This window comes from Heterodontus francisci, chromosome 13 (assembly GCF_036365525.1).
Source record: "Heterodontus francisci isolate sHetFra1 chromosome 13, sHetFra1.hap1, whole genome shotgun sequence".
Taxonomy (NCBI): domain Eukaryota; kingdom Metazoa; phylum Chordata; class Chondrichthyes; order Heterodontiformes; family Heterodontidae; genus Heterodontus; species Heterodontus francisci.
Window position 1 is genome coordinate 24560437 of NC_090383.1, and position 8486 is coordinate 24568922.

Consider the following 8486-nt stretch of genomic DNA (forward strand, 5'->3'; position numbering starts at 1 on the left):
CGTGTCAGTGCGCCATTTTCCCACACTCTCTTGGCCAGTCTGGACATAGCAGTGGAAGCCTTACCCATGCGCTTGTTGATTTCTGCATCTAGAGACAGGTTACTGGTGATAGTTGAGCCTAGGTAGGTGAACTCTTGAACCACTTCCAGAGCGTGGTCGCCAATATTGATGGATGGAGCATTTCTGACATCCTGCCCCATGATGTTCGTTTTCTTGAGGCTGATGGTTAGGCCAAATTCATTGCAGGCAGACGCAAACCTGTCGATGAGACTCTGCAGGCATTCTTCAGTGTGAGATGTTAAAGCAGCATCGTCAGCAAAGAGGAGTTCTCTGATGAGGACTTTCCGTACTTTGGACTTCGCTCTTAGACGGGCAAGGTTGAACAACCTGCCCCCTGATCTTGTGTGGAGGAAAATTCCTTCTTCAGAGGATTTGAACGCATGTGAAAGCAGCAGGGAGAAGAAAATCCCAAAAAGTGTGGGTGCGAGAACACAGCCCTGTTTCACACCACTCAGGATAGGAAAGGGCTCTGATGAGGAGCCACCATGTTGAATTGTGCCTTTCATATTGTCATGGAATGAGGTGATGATACTTAGTAGCTTTGGTGGACATCCGATCTTTTCTAGTAGTCTGAAGAGACCACGTCTGCTGACGAGGTCAAAGGCTTTGGTGAGATCAATGAAAGCAATGTAGAGGGGCATCTGTTGTTCACGGCATTTCTCCTGTATCTGACGAAGGGAGAACAGCATGTCAATAGTCGATCTCTCTGCACGAAAGCCACACTGTGCCTCAGGGTAGACGCGCTCGGCCAGCTTCTGGAGCCTGTTCAGAGCGACTCGAGCAAAGACTTTCCCCACTATGCTGAGCAGGGAGATTCCACGGTAGTTGTTGCAGTCACCGCGGTCACCTTTGTTTTTATAGAGGGTGATGATGTTGGCATCGCGCATGTCCTGGGGTACTGCTCCCTCGTCCCAGCACAGGCATAGCAGTTCATGTAGTGCTGAGAGTATAGCAGGCTTGGCACTCTTGATTATTTCAGGGGTAATGCTGTCCTTCCCAGGGGCTTTTCCGCTGGCTAGGGAATCAATGGCATCACTGAGTTCCGATTTGGTTGGCTGTATGTCCAGCTCATCCATGACTGGTAGAGGCTGGGCTGCATTGAGGGCAGTCTCAGTGACAGCATTCTCCCTGGAGTACAGTTCTAGGTAGTGCTCAACCCAGCGGTCCATCTGTTTGCGTTGGTCAGTGATTATGTCCCCCGATTTAGATTTGAGGGGGGTGATCTTCTTGATGGTTGGCCCAAGAGCTCTCTTCATGCCATCATACATTCCTCTGATGTTTCCGGTGTCTGAGGCCAGCTGAATATGACTGCATAGGTGTTGCCAGTAGTCGTTTGCGCAACGCCGAGCTGTTCTTTGTGCAGTACTTCTGGCTGCTTTAAGTGCTGCGGATGTTAAATCGCTGGGGGCTTTCTTGTAGTTCAAAAGTGCAATGCGCTTAGCGGCAATGACAGGTTCCAGCTCTTCATTATGAGATTGAAACCAGTCTGCATTTCTCTTCGCACTTTTGCCGCGTCATACAGCCTAGCATAAAAGGATTTGCTGATCCTTGGTATGTCGGACTGCGAAGACTTTACCGAGCCATCCTCTTCCGTCAGGCTGCTGATCACAAAGCTCTCTGTGTGTACCTTTTGGAAGGAGTAACGCGAACATGTCTCATCCTGCTCAATGGAGGACTCTGGACTGGAAGATGATCTTGGAGGCCTCCATGGCAAAGAGCGAGGCCTGCTGACTCTTCACCTCATGGTGGTCCTCCTTGACCTCAACCCCCATTGACTGCAGCTGGAGCAGATTTTGCATTCTTTTCTGGAGTCGGGACATTTCGCTCTCTGAACACCTTTGAAGATAAAGAACCTCTTGATGTTCTCCTTGATTGCCTTGCACCAGTGAACTGGAGACTGAAAGAGGGATTTCACAGTTCTCCAACCTTTGTAATCCCTTTTGAGTTCCTCAACGTTCGCTGGGGTTAGCAGTGTAGCATTGAGCTTCCGTGTTCCCCTGCCAACCCGCTGGTCGTCCTGTAAGTGACAGTCGGCCAGTAAGAGGCAACAGTCAGAGAAGAACACCTGCTTGACGTCGGTGGATCTGACCGCGACAGCACGGGACACAAACAGGAAGTCAATCCTGGAACGGGCAGACGGGGTTTTACACAGGTTCCAGCCCCTCTGTTCAGTATGACGGGAGGATAATTCCACAGTGGTCTTTCCCCATTGAGCCTTTGCAGCAGCAGCCCCAAGCTTTAGTACGTCCCTCAGCACGTAGTCCTCGACCTTGGAGCATGCTCGTCTGCAACACTCAAGTCGTAAATAACTTTGTACACTAGAAAACCAAAGCATATTTCTCTGCAGATTGAGAACTGCACAATTTCTTTCCCAAAATTATAGAACATAAAACATCTTTCATTTATTGAAATAGAAACCCCACTAAAAGCAGGGCCACAAAAAATTGTTCAAAACTCTGAGCGCTTCTCTCCACGGAAATCTTTAGTAAAAGGCGAAAGATTTATACGATCTGAAGAAAAACCAGAGTAAACTAACGAACAATTCGTTCTACTCTCAACCCACCGTACTCTTAGCTCTTTAACATCATATTGCGCGGGCACACCACCAATTATCATCGATATTGGAGAAAAATCAATTTAGTCCAGATATATTTTAAGATTAAAAAAATAACCAGAAACTGTTAACTTCCCACAGAAATATGAATAACTATTGGTCTTTTGCATTATATTCTGGTTTATGTAGATTAGTGGGCGGGGCCTATCTGCCTGCGCCTTCTGTCCGCGGGAATGACATGTTGCAGTCAATACAAGAAATGCTGGAAATACTCAGCAGGTCTGGCAGCATCTGTGGAAAGAGAAGCAGAGTTAACGTTTCGGGTCAGTGACCCTTCTTCGGAACTAACGCTGCTCAGTGACTGCCCAGAGAGGTTAGCATTGATTCTCTCACACTATGTGCTCACCAAGTGATTTTGTTTTAATGCAGGCTGTCGTGAAAAGTGAGGAAAAGAAGCCCGAAGTCTGGTATTGTGAGTCCTGCATTCTGGCATTTGCAGTTTAACCCCAACTTTGAATGCACAGACAAGAAATGCTGGAAATACGCAGTAGGTCTGGCAGCATCTGTGGAGAGAGAAGCAGTTTCAGTGACTCAATTTGTTGGATTCGTCAACTATTTAGCAAAATTCTTGCCCAATTTGTTGTCGGAGTGTGAACCATTATGCCAACTGCCAAGGACGTGCAGTGGTATTGGGGCACAGAACAAGAAGCAGCATTCACTAAAATCAAGCGACTAGTGTCGGCAATGCCAGTGCTGAAATACTATGATGTAAAAGATGAAGTTACCCTGCAGTGTGACACCAGCGAGACATGACTTGGAGCAACCCTAATGCAGCAAGAACAAATGGTTATATTTACATCCAGGGCCTTACTGCAAATGGAACGACGCTACGCTCAGATTGAGAAAGAGTACCTGGCCATTGTCTTTGCTTGTGAACATTTTCATCAATACCTACTTGGAACAGACAAAGTGAAAGTCGAGTCCAACCACAAGCCGCTCCGAAGCATTTTCCTCAAGCCGCTACTATCTGCTCCAAAGTGTCTGCAAAGAATGTTACTCCGGTTACCAAGATATCATCTGGATGTGACATACAATCAAGGGAAGCAGATGTACATCGCTGACATGCTGTCGAGAGCTGCACTCCCTATGAAGAAAGTAAAGGATGCTACGACAGAGTGTGAAATCTTCCAGATCCAACGTGAAGCTGCAGCTCGACATGCTCTGGAAATCATCAACCCAGCAGAGACATTGAATCTGCCTTGCTCAAATCAAACAAACTACCCAACAAGATGCAACTCTCCAAGTGTTGCAAGAAGTAGTGATGAAAGGATGGCCTGACAGCATCAGCGACATTCCTGTGGTCACAAGAGCGTATTGGGCTCACAGAGATGACGTAACAGCCCATGATGGCATCTTGTACAAAGGAAATAGAGTCGTTATCCCGAAAGATTTGAGAGGAGAGATGCTAAAGCACATCCATGGAAGCCACCAAGGAATTGAGTTGAGTCTGAGGAAGGTAAGAGAAGGGCTCTACTGGCCAAACATGAGCAGTGAAATCAAGGACCACATCAGCCAGTGCAGTGCATGCAATGAGTACCAAGGTAGGCAAGCTAAAGAGCCGCTGATGACATATGACATCCCAGACAGACCTTGGATGAAGCTGGGAGTAGACCTCTTCACTCTGACAGGAACTGATTATCTTGTCACTGTAGACTACTATTCTGACTACTGGGAGGTAGACCAGCTGATCTCAATGACTACCGGTGAGATTGTAGAATGCCTGAATGCACACTTGAGTCGTTATGGCATTCCAGACATTGTGATGACCAACAATGCCCCGCAGTTCACAAGCAAAGAATTCAGCCGCTTCATAAAGGATTGGGAAATTCAACACCAGACATCATCTCCACACTATCCCCAGTTCAATGGCAAGACAGAGGTGGCAGTGAAAATTGCCAAAGGAAACATAAAGAAATTGAACAAATCTGGCACAGATGTATACAAGGCAATCCTCGAGTGGAGAAATACACCTACCTACCAAAGGCATGGAAAGTAGTCCGGTACAAAGACTAATATCACGCTGCACCCAAACTACTCTTCCAATAGCAAAAAAGCTACTGATGCCAGAAGTAGTAACAGGTGTGATGACAAAATCAAGGTGAAACGGCAGAGAGCCAAATTTCACTATGACAAAACTGCCAAATCATTGCCAGAATTGAGCATTGGAGAGCAGGTCATAAGAGGGGTGACAATCCCAGGCAGCGGAGGCACTCAGGTCAAAACCTCCCTGTACATGGATGACGTCGCCGTCTTCTGCTCGGATCCGCTGTCCGTGCGCAGACTGATGAGCATCTGCGACCAGTTCGAACTGGCCTCGGGAGCCAAAGTTAACCACGGCAAGAGCGAGGCCATGTTCTTTGGGAACTGGGCTGACCGATCCTTTGTCCCCTTCACCGTCAGGTCAGATTACCTGAAGGTGCTGGGGATATGGTTCGGAAGGGCCGGGGCGTGCACCAAGACATGGGAGGAGCGAGTAGCCAAGGTACGACAAAAGTTGGGCATGTGGGGGCAGCGATCTCTCTCCATTGTGGGTAAGAACCTGGTCATCAGGTGCGAGGCGCTCACGTTGTTGCTCTACGTGGCGCAGGTCTGGCCCATACCCCACTCCTGCGCCGTGGCAGTCACCCGAGCCATTTTCCGCTTCATCTGGGGATCTAAAATGGACCGGGTCCGGAGGGACACGATGTTCAAATCTCTGGACATGGGCGGGAAAAATGTACCCAACGTGGCCCTCATCCTGATGACCACCTTCGTGTGCGGCTGCATCAAGCTATGTGTAGATCCCCAGTACGCAAACTCCAAGTGTCACTACGTGCTGAGGTTCTATCTGTCCCCGGTGTTGCGAAGGATGGGCTTGGTCACATTGCCGCGGAACGCACCATGCAGTTGGGCGGCGCCGTACCACCTATCCTTTGTGGAGCAGTTTCTGCGGAAAAACACCTTTGACCACCGGTCCATCAGGCAGTGGTCTGCACGGAATGTCCTCAAGGCCCTACGGGAAAAGGAAACAGTGGATCCTGTCGGATGGTTCCCCGAGCAGACCGTCAAAGTCATTTGGCGGAATGCCTCATCACCAGAACTTTCAAACAAGCACCAAGACGTAGCTTGGCTGGTGGTGAGAAGGGCCCTCCCCGTCAGATCCTTCATGCACACCCGAAGTCTCGCCCCCTCCGCACAGTGCCCCCGCGTTGGCTGTGGTGGGGAAGAGACGGTCGCCCACCTCCTCCTGGAATGTGCCTTTGCAAAGCAGGTGTGGAAAGAGATGCAGTGGTTTTTGTCAAGGTTCATCCCAAGCAGCTCTGTAACACAGGAGTCTGTGCTCTACGGGCTGTTCCCAGGGACGCACACCGAGACAAACATCAACTGCTGCTGGAGGACTATCAATTCGGTGAAAGACGCCCTTTGGTCTGCCCGAAACATGCTGGTCTTCCAGCGCAAAGAGTTGTCCACCACCGAATGTTGCAGACTGGCACATTCCAAGGTCCAGGACTACGTGCTGAGGGACGCACTAAAGCTTGGGGCAGCCGCAGCAAAGGCTCAATGGGGAAAGACCACAGTGTAAGGTTCCCCCACCAAGCTGGACTGAGGGGCTGGATCCATGGGAAACCCCTCGAACTGTATCGTTAATATTCTCAATTGCTGTAAATGTAAAACTGTAATTGACATGACAATTGTGAAACAGAAGGGTTGGGAAGAAACTCATGAGAGTATTGAAGGAAACTGATATCCCTTGCAATTTTTGTATTTTTTGGTGCTGTTTGGCAATGTAATTTTTACAGATGTTTATGAATAAAGTATATTTTGGAAATTAAAAAAAAAAATTGGAGAGCAGGTCATGATGGACGTGCTTTCCAAAATGGGGTTTGGGGAGGGAATCTGCAATTGGATCCAACTGCTCTACACAAACATCAGTAGCGCAGTCTCAATCAACGGGTGGGAATCTGAAAGTTTCCCGATCAAATCTGGAGTCAGACAGGGCTGTCCTCTGTCCCCGGTCTTGTTTGTTTGCTGTATTGAACCCTTTGCTGAGTCTATTAGGAAGGATGCGAGCATTGGAGGGGTGACAATCCCAGGCAGCGGAGGCACTCAGGTCAAAACCTCCCTGTACATGGATGACGTCGCCGTTTTCTGCTCGGATCCGCTGTCCGTGCGCAGACTGATGAGCATCTGCGACCAGTTCGAACTGGCCTCGGGAGCCAAAGTTAACCACGGCAAGAGCGAGGCCATGTTCTTTGGCAACTGGGCTGACCGATCCTTTGTGCCCTTCACCGTCAGGTCAGATTACCTGAAGGTGCTGGGGATATGGTTCGGAAGGGCCGGGGCGTGCACCAAAACATGGAAAGAGCGAGTAGCCAAGGTACGACAAAAGTTGGGCATGTGGGGGCAGCGATCTCTCTCCATTGTGGGTAAGAACCTGGTCATCAGGTGCGAGGTGCTCACGTTGTTGCTCTACGTGGCGCAGGTCTGGCCCATACCCCACTCCTGCGCCGTGGCAGTCACCCGAGCCATTTTCTGCTTCGTCTGGGGATCTAAAATGGACCGGGTCCGGAGGGACACGATGTTCAAATCTCTGGACAAGGGCGGGAAAAATGTACCCAACGTGGCCCTCATCCTGATGACCACCTTCGTGTGCGGCTGCATCAGGCTGTGTGTCGATCCCCAGTACGCAAACTCCAAGTGTCACTACGTGCTGAGGTTCTATCTGTCAACGGTTTTGCGAAGGATGGGCCTGGTCACATTGCCGCGGAACGCTCCTTGCAGTTGGGCGGCGCCGTACCACCTATCCTTCGTGGAGCAGTTTCTGCGGGAAACACTTTCGACCACCGGTCCATCAGGCAGTGGTCTGCACGGAATGTCCTCAAGGCCCTACGGGAAAAGGAAACGGTGGATCCTGTCGGATGGTTCCCCGAGCAGACCGTCAAAGTCATTTGGCGGAATGCCTCATCACCAGAACTTTCAAACAAGCACCAAGACGTAGCTTGGCTGGTGGTGAGAAGGGCCCTCCCCGTCAGATCCTTCATGCACACCCGAAGTCTCGCCCCCTCCGCACAGTGCCCCCGCGTTGGCTGTGGTGGGGAAGAGACGGTCGCCCACCTCCTCCTGGAATGTGCCTTTGCAAAGCAGGTGTGGAAAGAGATGCAGTGGTTTTTGTCAAGGTTCATCCCAAGCAGCTCTGTAACACAGGAGTCTGTGCTCTACGGGCTGTTCCCAGGGATGCACACCGAGACAAACATCAACTGCTGCTGGAGGACTATCAATTCGGTGAAAGACGCCCTTTGGTCTGCCCGAAACTTGTTGGTCTTCCAGCGCAAAGAGTTGTCCACCACCGAATGTTGCAGACTGGCACATTCCAAGATCCAGGACTACGTGCTGAGGGACGCACTAAAGCTTGGGGCAGCCGCAGCAAAGGCTCAATGGGGAAAGACCACAGTGTAAGGTCCCCCCACCAAGCTGGACTGAGGGGCTGGATCCATGGGAAACCCCTCGAACTGTATCGTTGATATTCTCAATTGCTGTAAATGTAAAACTGTAATTGACATGACAATTGTGAAACGGAAGGGTTGGGAAGAAACTCATGAGAGTATTGAAGGAAACTGATCTCCCTTGCAATGTTTGTATTTTTTGGTGATGTTTGGAAACTGTTTGGCAATGTAATTTTTTCAGATTTTTATGAATAAAGTATATTTTGGAAAAAAAAAAAATTGGAGAGCAGGTCATAGCCAGTCGAGTCAAATCTGCTCTGGAGTTGGTGATTCACCCCGATCAGACCTGCACTGTACCCGGCAGGAAGATCTCTGATAGTCTGGCGCTA

General features: G+C 49.6%; 1 non-coding gene across 1 annotated transcript; it reads right to left on the reverse strand.

Moving 5' to 3' along the window:
• Positions 1-2475: 2475 nt before the first annotated feature.
• LOC137376864 (U5 spliceosomal RNA) lies at positions 2476-2590 on the reverse strand. Its single transcript, XR_010976328.1, has one exon. It is a non-coding gene; the product is annotated as a U5 spliceosomal RNA (small nuclear RNA).
• Between the last annotated feature and the right edge of the window lie 5896 nt (positions 2591-8486).